The following is a 13,000-nucleotide window of genomic DNA, read 5'->3' as shown; positions in this document are numbered from 1 at the left end:
TGGGACAATCTGAGCCCAGCGGGTTGTTCACATGCACGGGCATGCAGCTGCTGCTGCCACTGGGCTTGTATTGTACCACAACCCAGCCTGGACAGGGCTGCTGTTCCCTGCCGCCCTGCTTCCCTCCCCCACAACCCGGCACGGCAGGGAACAGAGAAGCCGTGTGAGGATCTCCTTGTCCATCATTCAGACGGGTGGGGAAGCGCCACGGTGTACACTGCAGGGCCAGTCGGCGTGTCCCTCTCCTCCCCTTCCTTTTCCCCCTCCCCCAGGTAAGAGATGAACGCACTGGGGAAGACACTGCCACCATGCCCTGGATACGCTCTGTCCCCGCCCGCTGGCGCATACCCCTATAACCTGCCTAAGTACCCCTAGGGGTATGCCTACACCTGGTTGACCACCCTGTGTATTAAAGCCAAGTAAAAATGATTTTTATACACTATACTGTACAGTACCCACGTCCCTAACCCCATTTATTCCGTAAGCCTTTAGTTTTACCAACTGCAGTTTTGCCAGCCACGGGAACTTTCCGAAACCTAACTCCCACGATTGGCAAGGGAAACCTGTTCAGCAGAAACCATAGTTCAGGTGAAACTTTCAGTTCAGAGAACAATAAATTTTATTTGCACTTATGCTGGCAACCAACATACCCTACTTAATATAATGGAGATCAACACAAAAGTAATGATGTTAAAATGGGGAAGTGTTCTTTACATTTGACATGTAAGGTTTGTTTGTTTGTTTTTTAAAATATTGCATCAATCCTTGGATATCTGAACAGGATACCTGGTGCTACCTTAAAGGTGTCCACATGGAAAACAAAACAGAGGTCCTGTTTCTGCCCACTTCAAACAAAAGAGCACAAGATAAGGATAAATTACTGACATCTTCATAGTCTGCAACATAAAAAGACTTCTGCAAAACACGTCTGACACATCTATAAAAATTCAAGCTGCAACCCATTACTCATTCAAGCCTATCCTTCAAAATTGACTAGCAAGATGCTTCTTTCCAGCCTTCCTAAACGCTTCCCAAGTTCCTAAGAAGCCTCAAGCTAATAAACGTCTAGTAAATGAGAGCAGGGAAGTCTGCTCCTGAAGCGAAAAAAAGGCCCCTGGGCTCCTACAAGCCAATGTCTTGCTATTTTCTGCCTTGTTCCACAGCCTCCTCAGTTATAAGGAGCACATCCTCATCATTGTACACACAAACCTCCTAATCTCCATTTTATGTCCTCTCATCAATCCCACTGTTGCATACAAGCTTCTGAATAGTTTCTAGTTTTAAGATCTATAAGAAACAGCAGGTGATTTTAAATTGTGCCGTTTTGGACACAGACTCTTGTCTACACAAGCTTCAAAAGTCTCCTGGAGATGAACAACAGCAGCATTCTTAGTAAAATCAGTCTGTAAAACCCCCCTAAGCTTGTCTCTGCAACCATAAATCCTGCACTTTTTAAAAGAAAGCTTAAATTCTGTAAAATTAGTGGCATGGATACTTCTGTATGCATTAAAGTACATTAAAGTTGTCTTTGGTAATATTTGATACAGTTTTATCTTATAAGATTCAAGGTAACAGAAGTACAACATCAGATTTTATGTTCAAAGTTCAACACATGAATTCTCAACTTGGAAGTGAAGTAAAAAAGGTGCAAGGCCACAGTTTTTCCAAGTACATATATGAAAATGAGACAACAGATAATTCAAACGTTGCCACCTAGGGGATTAGAGGAACAACAATAACAATGCAGCCAAATGAATTTCAGTATTAACATTGTTATGTCACTAATTCCTGGTATCTAGAAACCAAACAGAACCAAAGCTGCAATTAAATTCCTAACAAGTAGATTACTTTATTCCTTTTCTAAAATGTACATTTCTCTGATGCTGCACCTTAAACTCAGGATGAATAAGGAAACCTTTAATTCTGCTGCTACAGCTAAAGTAGTGTCAGAGAAGTTGCAATTAATCAGTTATCTAGCAGCAGGAATACTTTAATGAACCTGAACTTTGTCTCTAAGAATGCCATTAGTTCAGCACAAGAACTGAATAGATACATTGTGCTACCAACAATTCACTTAACCAAAGTAATTCAACTGAAGTTATATCCAGTGGTTTTAGTGGAGTTACAGCAGTATACAAGTGGAACAATTCAGGTCATACTGCATATTCACTATATATTATAAGAGCAGCCAAACTGTGGTTTGTGGACCACATACAGCTTCCAAACAGTTTGAATGCAACTCCTGAAGAACTTCATTTAACAAATTATTACCTGAGCTGGGGCACTACATACAGAGCACTGGCTCTGGGACACTGTCTCAGGACACACACAGTTCTGTGCTCTGCAGGTCTGAGGCAAATCAAGACTTAGTTCAGGCTTATCAGAAGCGCCGGCCGCATGATGCCGCTAGCAGAAAATAGCGCCGAAAGAAGCGCAACTCATCCGGGAAACCTGTAAAAGAGGTGCGGAGCTTCAGAAGACCCGGCGGGGATCCGCCTAGCGCCTCCACCCCCTGAGGTGACGTCGTTCCCAGCGGCCCCGCCTCCTTGCCAAGGGGAGGGGGCAATGGGAGGAGAGATGTACCCAACGCTCCCAGACGAAGAATTTAACTCTTTCTCTACCACAGCTCACCCAATAGCTGTGATGAAGCATGTTGCGGATGAAGATGGTGCTACACGTACCACTGTTATCTCACGCACACACACCTGACCAGAAATTCAAGAGCTTTGCAAGGAATCTAAAATAAGATCAGAAGAAACCTTGGCAATGTGGTTAGGACGGTTAATAGTGGAATTTGGATCTGACACCTTAGACAAAGAAGAAGCGAGTGACTTGACCCGACAAGCGGCGTGGAGCGGAGGACGTGCTACCGACTTGAATGTGGTCACAGACAGTGCCCACTGCCCCATCCCGCTCCCGGTGCTCATAGTGGGACAGGTAATCCACAAATTTCACACCTGGCACGAAGGTCGTCCACAGAAGGCTACTGCAGAGCAACTCCTCCTGGCTGTAGTTGGGGTGTCATATCTCTCATGGAGCCCGAGAACAAATCCAGTGGGACTAGCCGCCATGCAACGAAAAGAGAGATGGGCTCATCGCCACCTATCGGACCCTGGGGCAATCCCAACGCCCTTGGAAGCTATAGATGCCTGCGTGGAGGTATATGGAGGAGCAAATGCCGTTATACTCCGACTCTTCTTGAACCCAATGGCAGGTCAACCGGTGGGAAATCTCTTAGGCCATCTCCCACATCTACAAGCACTTATGAGGCAAGGTGAAGAGGCTTCTGATAATATAAGGGACCGACCTTCAGCATACCTAGCTGAAACACTGAGACCTAGACGGCAAGAGTACATCCCCCGGCGAGAGCTAGGGTGGTCACCTCCAGGAACCCCGAAGGAAAGAACCCTGAAGGAAAGAACCATGTTTGGTTTTCTTCTCTCCCGCACCGGACTTACAAAATCTCAGTTGCGAGTTTTGGGAGAACGAACCCAGTCTCGTCTGGCCGAAGCATTAGGATTTAAATTCGAGGACCCATCAAAAAACAAGTGATGGCCAGCGGCTCCGCCGGCGGCCTTCTCCAGTTCAGACCTGACCCTACTGATTCTCGACCATACGCTGAACTTACTGTTTACAACCCTACCGATCCGGATGACCAACAACAAGCATTCTTCCTTCTCGATACTGGGGCTCAAACCAATGTGATTACCTCAATGATACCTCACCAAGAGACCACCAAAACGATCAAGGTACAAGGGCTTAACGCTATCGCCGTCACAACGAAGGTCAAATTTTGGGTCCAAGGCCACCGATACCCCCTAGAGGCTGTCCTAGGGGGCATCAATATTTTAGGGATCCGGGGGATAAAAGCGCTTGACCTTAAAGAACAAGTGCTACAGGCATTACCCATTATTATCCCAGAACAGGATTGGCATCGACCAACGCTTCGTAACACCTCCACCTGGAGATATCGACCGATTCCAACTAAGGGTCCTCTAAAACAGTCCCTTATTGACCTCCTGCAGCGACTTGAGCGACGAGGCTGTATTAAAACCGTAACAGCTAGCACCTACCTGTCATCAGGATGGGGAGTAGCGAAACCTGGAAAACCTAATGAAGCCCGGTTGGTTGTAGACTATAGAGAAGTCAACAAAAGGTGTCAGGTACTTCAACAACCTAATCCTTCTACTCTGCCACAATGTATGTTTGAGATGGCACAGTTCCAACAAAGTAAGTGGGTTAGAGTCACATTGAATCTAAAAAATATGTTCTTTTCCATCCCAATAACTGACCCGGAAGGAATACTAAATATGTGTATTGATGGCATCATGTACAGGTGGATAGTCTGTCCACAAGGATATCGTAACGCTCCATCACTAGCCACTGGTGCCATGAATAACACCCTAAAGAATTTTCAAGCTTCATACTCTCTTCACCCAGAGAAGGAACTAAAAATTTGGAGTTATGTCGATGATATCGCCATCATGGGTCGTGATAGTTCCGTAGTTACTAGCATAGACAATCAACTAGTCGCTCACCTCAGAGTGAGGGATGGACAATCAACGAGGAAAAGTCGTGTTTGCATCCTGTAGATGACATTACTTTCCTTGGTACTCGATACATCGGTTCCATCCGCCACGGAATTTCGCATGAGGGTCCTAACATCGATCCATTAAAAACATTCTTCCCTACTACTAAGAGGCACTTTCAACAGCTTTTGGGTCATTTGAATTGGTACCGGCATTATACTGGACCTAGCGATTTGGCACTCCTCACTAAATTGCAGCAACAGATCCGTAACAAATCCCGAAAGTCCACACCTTGGACAAAAGGAGATCAGCGGAACCTGCTTCGCCTGCTAGCCACGGTTAAAGATACACAACTCCATGCCATCGATCTAGGTGAGTCACTAACCGTAACCCTCGGGTTCACCACCAACCACGTGTGGGCTGTCGTACATAGCCCTCACAATAAGCTAGTATATACATCCCATAAGACGCTTCAAGCGGCACAACATCGATATGGAGCTATAGGAAAAATCCTTCTAGCTGAGCAACTGGTGGAACCTTTAGCAAGGAGGCATGGGACGTTACGCGCTCCCGGTGCCACATTGTTACCCTTGCTGGATGCGGAAAGAGTTGACCCACATTTTCAGGGGGAATCTAAGACCTGGAATACGCTAGTGCTTACCCACCATTACAACTGGCATTGCTGGAGGTTGGAAGACACAGTACCTGATCCAAGTCCAGAAGATGAGGAGAAGGTCCCTACATTGTATGGAACTTCTGCCCCGGCATGGATGGCCTCAGATGGAACCTCCCGACATGGCAGAGGCTATGGGTATTATTGCAAAGCTTGTAACAATAGGAAAATATTTCAAGCCGACCCAGATGATAATTCGGCCCAAAAATGTGAATTATTAGGATTCCTCAAGGTACTAGAACATTGTTTAACACATCATAACGATACACTCCCCGTTCCAATTATCGCAATTGATTCACAATACATTTATAAAATTCTTACGGGCACAGCTTTTCCCTCCGAAAATCTGAATGATTGGCAAGATATCTGGGAAACGTTAACTAAATTTGTGCACCTTCCGTTGATTAGGCACACTAAGTCCCATCGTCCAGATACCAATCCAGTACATGAGGTCATTGATAAGCTCTTAGAAGATCCACTCCGGACCAACATAGTCCTGCCTATTACATCTACCTCCGGTCCTGAAGTAAATCCATTCCTCGCGTGGCTTCATGAAAATTGGGGTCACCCGGGACCACGAGCTAGCCATCAACGTTGGTGCCGAACCCTTACGGAGCCGACTTCATACGGAGCTCGGCGTGATTGGGAAAAGGTAGCTCAGGCCTGTGAGATATGTGCTAAAGAAAAGTGCCATAGAACCAAGCATCAACTCGGAGCTTTCGATCCTTCACAGTTTCAGGCAGGAAAAGTTTGGCAGGTGGATTTGCTAGGACCCCTCCCAGGGTCTAAGACACCAAATAAAGGACTAGCTGTTGTCGACTTGGGAACAAGACAGTTACAGGTTGTCTCCCTACAGAAAAGTAATGCCACTGCTGTCATTTCTGCTTTGACTGCTGTATTTGCTACCTGGCAACCCCCTCACGAGATTCAGTCTGATGGAGGACCCCTGTTTAACTCTAATGCTCTAGACAAATTTGCTCGTCTTCACAATGTAGCCTGGCATCTTCATTTGCCGTACCACCCGCAGTCCAATGGTGTTGTGGAAAGACACATAGGCCTGTACAAAGAACAACTTCGCCTCAGAGGAGGAGGGACGTTTAAAAACTGGACTAAATTCAATCATGATGTTCTCATTTCACTAAACACTGCTAAACCGTTATGGGACGAAGCTAATGTCCAGAAACCTCCACCTTGGGAGCCCAAGTTCCAACCAGACGAGTTAGTGTGGATTTCAATACCGCACCCCCATCAGTCTCATCCACAGGTTCACAAAGGAACAGTTCAACGATCGGGACAATATCCTAATACCTATTCTGTCCAATTAGAAGAAAAGCCTGATCGTCCTCCTATTATCGTTCATCACAACTGGATGACACGCCGTCCTGACGTTCACCCAGTATCCTTACAGTAAATTTAACTATAAGTCTCTTTTGTTTTGTGTTGTTGTTTTCTTTCTTCACAGGACTAACCCCAGAAAAGTAATAATCCACAATCGCCTGATTGTGAGATTCGTCGAGCACCAGACTGCAGTTCGTTCGAATCAATAGAGTGATGGTTATGAAGGAGACACTGAGACGGTGACGTCCATCCGCTCAGGACATGCTATAACACTATTTTCTCATTTTATTAGGTATTTTATTGACATTGTCTATTGGTAGGAGAGGACGGACTGACTACCAGACGAGGAGAGTCCCAAGCAGATGTTTTCCAATCAGACGATGATCAACAGTTGTTGTTATATGTTCAAAGTTATTGTATTTTGTAACTTGTTGAAAAGACCGGTCTATCAAGTTGTTTGTTTATATATATATTGGTTGTTAAAGCTTTGCCTGGTCAGTGAGTCCCGAAACAAAGATGCCGTATGATGAGCTCATGTGTATAAAATTCCAGTTGTGCCGTCGGCAAGGGGGCATGTCACAACCCAGGGATTTTGGTGCCTCGGCACAGTGGAATTTTCCCGCCACATGAGAGCCTCTTGCAAAGTAAAGGTTTTCTGTTGCAGCAGAAAACCCCCGGTGCAAGAGTTCCCGCCATTCGAATGCAAATTTGTGTCCCGCTATTAGCCAGTTCTAAATTATTCCTACATGGTGGCTAGTAATTGGCTTGCTAGCCGTTTAAAAATTAGTGCGACTTCCGCCCAAGTCGGAGAACTTTGAGCACGCTGCAGAGTGCCTCTGGAGAGATCTGACTCGTGGCTGAGCTGATCACCTATCGATTCTTCTCCCCGTCGCCGAGTGCAATCCCAGACGTATCATTTTCCCTGCCGGCCTGATTTGTGGACGGACATGCTGGCCTGAGCCCTGCCAGCTGGAACAACTAACGTAGTTGTTCAGACGACTGGACCGTTTTCGTCGCAACCACAAGCGACGTAAGTAAAGTTTTACAACCATAAAGCTTTCTCAGCCTCTCTATTCACCAGCCCGCCTGATGAACGAGCAATTATTAAATCACCTCGAGTCGGCTTTGGCCGTCCGAGACAAAACTGTGGTCCGCAGACCACCACTAGTCCACGAGCTCCATTCAGGTGGTCCACAGAAAGGTGACCTAAAGCTAAAGTTGACAAACATTACACCTGACTCCCCAGAACTTTGCTCAAAAAACAGGCATATCCATCACATTAGAAAGGTAAGACAACTGATATTAAAATATGAGTTGTGCGCTTTGATTTGTAGAACAGAAAAAAGTTTATTAAATAGTCCGCCAAGACCCTCAGCAATTTTCAAGTGGTCCACGAAAAAAAAGTTTGAGAACCACTGGGCTGGAAGAATTCGAAGGGATGGCCACATCTGGCACAATGCCTAAAGCACTGTTGCATTGTATAAATATAGGAGGACCTCAAATGGATATGTTCAAACCTATTATACTACAGGGAAACTGCCAATGCTCAAAAGAACTGAGGTTTCAAAATGGTGCACATTAATTAGCAAAGAAAGAAATACTGCTATATCCAACATGGAAGTTATTTCAGCTGAGAACACTTATTTCTAGATGTAACAGGCTCCTGACACCACAGATTAGCGTTGCAGAGCTGATACAAACAACAAAAATAACTCATCTCAGAGCATCAGGGAGTACTGATCATTGCATTTCTTGTAGAATTAACTAACATCACTAACAAGTTCATTTCCAAAAAAGAGCTGTAATTAAGCAAGCTAACAAATGCATTTGATAGTTTATGTCCACGATCACATCCACATGAAACGACTGGGGAAAGGTGAGGGAGGTAAAGACTAAAATATTATTTTTACAGCGGGAGAATATTATATTGAAAACTTTAAAATATGGCAACAAAGCAAACGGACTCATTGTTTTAGTCGTAAGAAACTGGGTAGTATGCTATACTTTGCTCGAAAGATGAAGTTACCGCAGGACTGCTCTCATGTTGTTGTACAGGTCTAAGATTTTACTATTTCACTATAAAAACATGTTTACTACTCCACAGTTTAGAAGTAGAAATGTATAAAGTGCCCAAGACACAGGAAGGTTTAGTTCTGGAGTTCAAGATTTTTTTTTTTTTTTTTTTTATACTAATACTGTCTGTATTAGTTTTAGTAGGACTAGAATATTGTTGTAGACATGATAGTCCATAGCACAGACCTGAAGGGCCTTTTATACCCAAAAGGCTGTTTAACATCTCTCCCAACTTATACATTTGGCATAATAAAAAGATACCACCAAAAAAGGCCCTTGCCTCTAGTACATTAGTTCTGAAATTCTGAAAAAGAAAAAGTTATTCTAAATTTATTTTGTCCTTATATGACTTTGATATTAAAAATATAATTTTTGCAAGCTAGAAATTAAGTTCATAGCATGTTCTTCAGTTAACAGTTGTTAAAATCCTCAGAACAGATAGGATCTTTACACAAAAATGGCTATTTATTATGATGGGATAGGCAGGCATGAATCCTAAATTGCTACCTTTAGCAACATTTTTGCAGACAAATTCACTGGGATATCCCCAATTACAGAGGAGCATAATGTCAGGAAACCATCTGTTCCACCTTCATGATATCCCCAGAACTCCTGAAGGCTGAACCCTACAGAAAGAATTTCACAGAAATGTTTTCCTTTCCACTGAATGCCATAGCTTTCTTTATTTCATAGCTGGGATTCACCCAATAAAAGTTCTGTCTGCTCTTATGCAGTGTATTTAATAGAATATCAAATATTCTGTTATTTGTAAAAGGAAAAAAAACTACTGAAAGAGAAAAAAAGTTTCAACGCTTTTGTAAATTTCACATCATTAACGTCTATGGCTTCAGCTCCCCCTGAAATACTTACGTAAAGTAGATCTATGACTTAGTTGAGAGAAATTTTTAATAATGTTTAAGTTTATTAGGAAGCAACCCTAAGTTTTTATTTCTACATGTTGGTGAACTCAACTAGCCAGTAAATAAAAAAAAAAAGAAAAAGATAATTAGCATGCATACAAGTGGTTTCATTTTTCTTCCCTGTTTACAAGAATACAAGCCTATCAAGTAAAACAAAATCTGTAAGCAAAGAATAAATTACAAAAATGACGACATTAAGAAAACACAATACTCTCAAAAAGTTAATTATTCTTATTTTTTAAGGCTAAAAAGGACAACAGAATATAGCTGTTTAGCAATATATGGGCAGCAGTAACCGAATTTTAAAAACAGACTGGATAAATACCGCAAGATTTTTCACCCAGGAAAAATAAAGAGGTCAGGCAGAATCAATGAGTTCCGGGTACAATTTAAGATAATTAAAACATACCAACTGGGTGCTAAGACAGTCACCATGGTAAATACACAGAACTATTCACTGCTGCAGTTAACATAAAACCTTTCCCTTCTACTAATACAAAAATATCAAGATCAAAACACAAAAATAAATTAAAAGAAACAAAACTCTTACATTTAAAAAACAAAGAGTACAAATATTTTAAGTTAAGGTCAATATAGTTTGAGAAATATGGTAACAGCAAACAATGTAGTGATGCAGTCCTATATCCTAAACACTAGCTGCATTATGCATGCTGTAGTGCTATATTAGCCTACGGGGAACATTAGCTTACTACATGAGAAGAGATCAGAATACCAAAGCACAAAATAGCGAAGAATATCTGGTTAACTGTTTCTGGGAAAAAAATGCTGGGCGCATCTACACAAGGTGCTTTGAGCACAGTAGACTAATTCTACTGTGCATTAGCATGGTAGGCAAAGCCTGTACTAATACACTGTAGATTTAGTCTAATGCGCAGTAACATCACAAAAAAATTCATCTAAACTAATGCACAGTAGCACCAATTATGGCGCATTAAGTTATTACAGCAAAAGCTTTGTTATCCGGCACCCATAGGGAATGGGGGGGTACCAGATAACAAAATATGCCGGCTAATTGAGAGGCCCGAACAGGCGTCTTTGCCTGTTCGGGCCACTGCTTCTCCAGCCGCATCGCCGCCCCTCCCGCAAGCCCCAAGGGACAGGGAGGCAGGTCCCGCACAGCCTGCTTTGCCCCAGGCCGTGGGGGCTCGGCGAAACCGGAAGTGCCACGGTGGGCAATTCCAGTTTTGCTTTTACCTTACAAGCCAGCATGCCGGTTAATGGAGCATGCCAGCTTGTACCTGTCATTACCGGTGCTAAGCTTAATGCACCATAATCACAGAGCATTAATGAACATGTAGACTTGCCCACAGCATGTTAAGTTGCAGGAGAGTATTCAGTGTTGTTTGATGACAATAGTGCCATGTAGAAGTGAAAGAGATAAAGGAAGAGAACACATACATGCTCACAAAAGGGGAAGTGGGGGGGAAGGAACCATACCACACCCCTTGTAGACCTCTTGATCAAATATCATACTAATAGTACTGAAATACAAGTACAAAATTTAAAAAAAAAGAAGATTTAAGATTTCACCCTCCAGTTGACAGAAACTAAATTTCAAATTTTTGAGTCTCAGACTCATAAATTAAATCCTACTTTGGACTCTTCTACATTCAAGTAACACTGAAGCTTCAGCTGGCCACATGCCACACGTCAGCTGGTCACATGTCAGCTCTGGATGAAGGAACTATTAGTTTGGCTACATAGAATATGCGCACTGAAAATTCCTAAGATTACACCAGCACTTACAACATCCAAATGCCTGCCCTTTCCAAGAGCAGCAACGCAAGACAATGTTTTGATCAGATTGCTAGGAAATCAAGAACAACGTCAACAGATTCCTTCCAAGATCTTCAAAGTCTGGAGCATCCTAAAAGGTTTCTGTATACCACTACATATGATGAGCAAAACTGGCTTAGAACATAAGTAAACTTCTGATGGCTTAGTGGGATTTTGAAATTTTACCTCATCTATCAACCATAGTTGTGAGGAGACTAAAAAGTATGCAACTTGTTTAACCTAACAAGATGAAGACTTAGAATGCACTCTCTCTAAAATAGGGTGAACAATGAAAGGGAGATTGATTATCTATTTAAACTACAGGATAATGCTGGCACACAAGAACAAATCAGAATAAATTTAACACAAACAAATTTAGACTGGAAATTAGAAGAATATAACCACTTTAGGAGCGCAATTCTCAAACAGCCTTACAATAGCAGTGTAAATCACTTAACTAATTTTAAGACAGCGCTTCATAAACTTCTTATAATATTAACATTTTTTTAAATTTATAACTGCTTGCAATAGCAAGGGAGGTGCCTTCCAGTTTGTGTCATCAGAAAAAGTTAAAATAAGCTAGGACAATTCAATGTTAAAAACGCATCAAAATGTCTGTGCTGCCTTTTGATTTGTTTCCCTTCATATTTCATGGGGATGTCCAAACCTCCCCAGTCTCCTTGTAGTCAAGGATTATAAGAACAAGCAAAGACACAGAACAGATTGCTGGTTGTCAGAATCTGGTATGCCATCTGAAAATGCTTCAGAAAGAAGAATAAGAGTTCTTACATACAAATAATGATATCACACCCTAAGAGGTTTCTTCAAAAGTTTATTAGATAGCTAGTAGTTGGCTTAGGTCTTTAAACACATGGCTTTATGTCACTTCAAACATATGGCTTTATGTTAATCTTCATCAGACTACAAATGTCTTATGTTTAAATGCAAATAATTTCAGTACTTGATTTTTTTGAAGGATTGATTCATCCAGTACAATGTAACTGAGGAGGGAAACTGCTGAGAATTTAGGACAATCGTTCGCGCGCGCGCGCGTGCGTGCGTGTGATTTACCAAGAATACAGATTCTACATCAAATAGCCTGCTGTAAAACAGGCATCCTTGGTATATATAAAGGTAATCTATTGTCACAAAATGTGTAACATTTGGTGATTTAAACAGAAAAATGTGTGGGGGCGGGGAGGGAGTGGGAAAACAGATGCGCCCTACTCAGGCACAAGAAAAGCCACCCTCATCCCTGTAAATATCAGCTGGACTAAACTTCCCTATTTGAACCGCTACATTTAGTTTTTATCCACAATATGGTTCTTCTAACTTAGAAAACCTAATAACCAACACGGCTACAACCAACAACCCAAAAACCTAACAACCAGAACATATTCAAAAAAAAAAAGAAAAAAAGATGGAAGAGGAAAAAAACAGACACACAGTTTTGTAATTTAAGGCAATGCACTCTCCTCCCAAAAATGTGCATGACAGCCCAACAAAAATAAAGGGAGCACTGAGAACACATTTATGCTTCTGTTTTTCTCCTGAACACTTTGTTGGAAAGGGCATTTTGGTTATGCTTATTGATAGTGTAAAAAAAATTAGAAATACTTAGCAAGAAGCAGAAAACTGGTTATGTTTTCATTAAAAATATTATGGCTTCT

At 42.2% G+C, this 13,000-nt stretch overlaps 1 protein-coding gene across 3 annotated transcripts in view; it reads right to left on the bottom strand.

The window, feature by feature from the left end:
* DPY19L1 (dpy-19 like C-mannosyltransferase 1) overlaps positions 1-13,000 on the bottom strand; it is a 97,469-nt gene that overhangs the window by 66,039 nt on the left and 18,430 nt on the right. The window lies entirely within an intron of this gene.

This window comes from Alligator mississippiensis, chromosome 5, assembly GCF_030867095.1.
Source record: "Alligator mississippiensis isolate rAllMis1 chromosome 5, rAllMis1, whole genome shotgun sequence".
In the NCBI taxonomy this organism is placed as follows: domain Eukaryota; kingdom Metazoa; phylum Chordata; order Crocodylia; family Alligatoridae; genus Alligator; species Alligator mississippiensis.
This window is presented reverse-complemented; position numbering and strand designations above follow the sequence as displayed.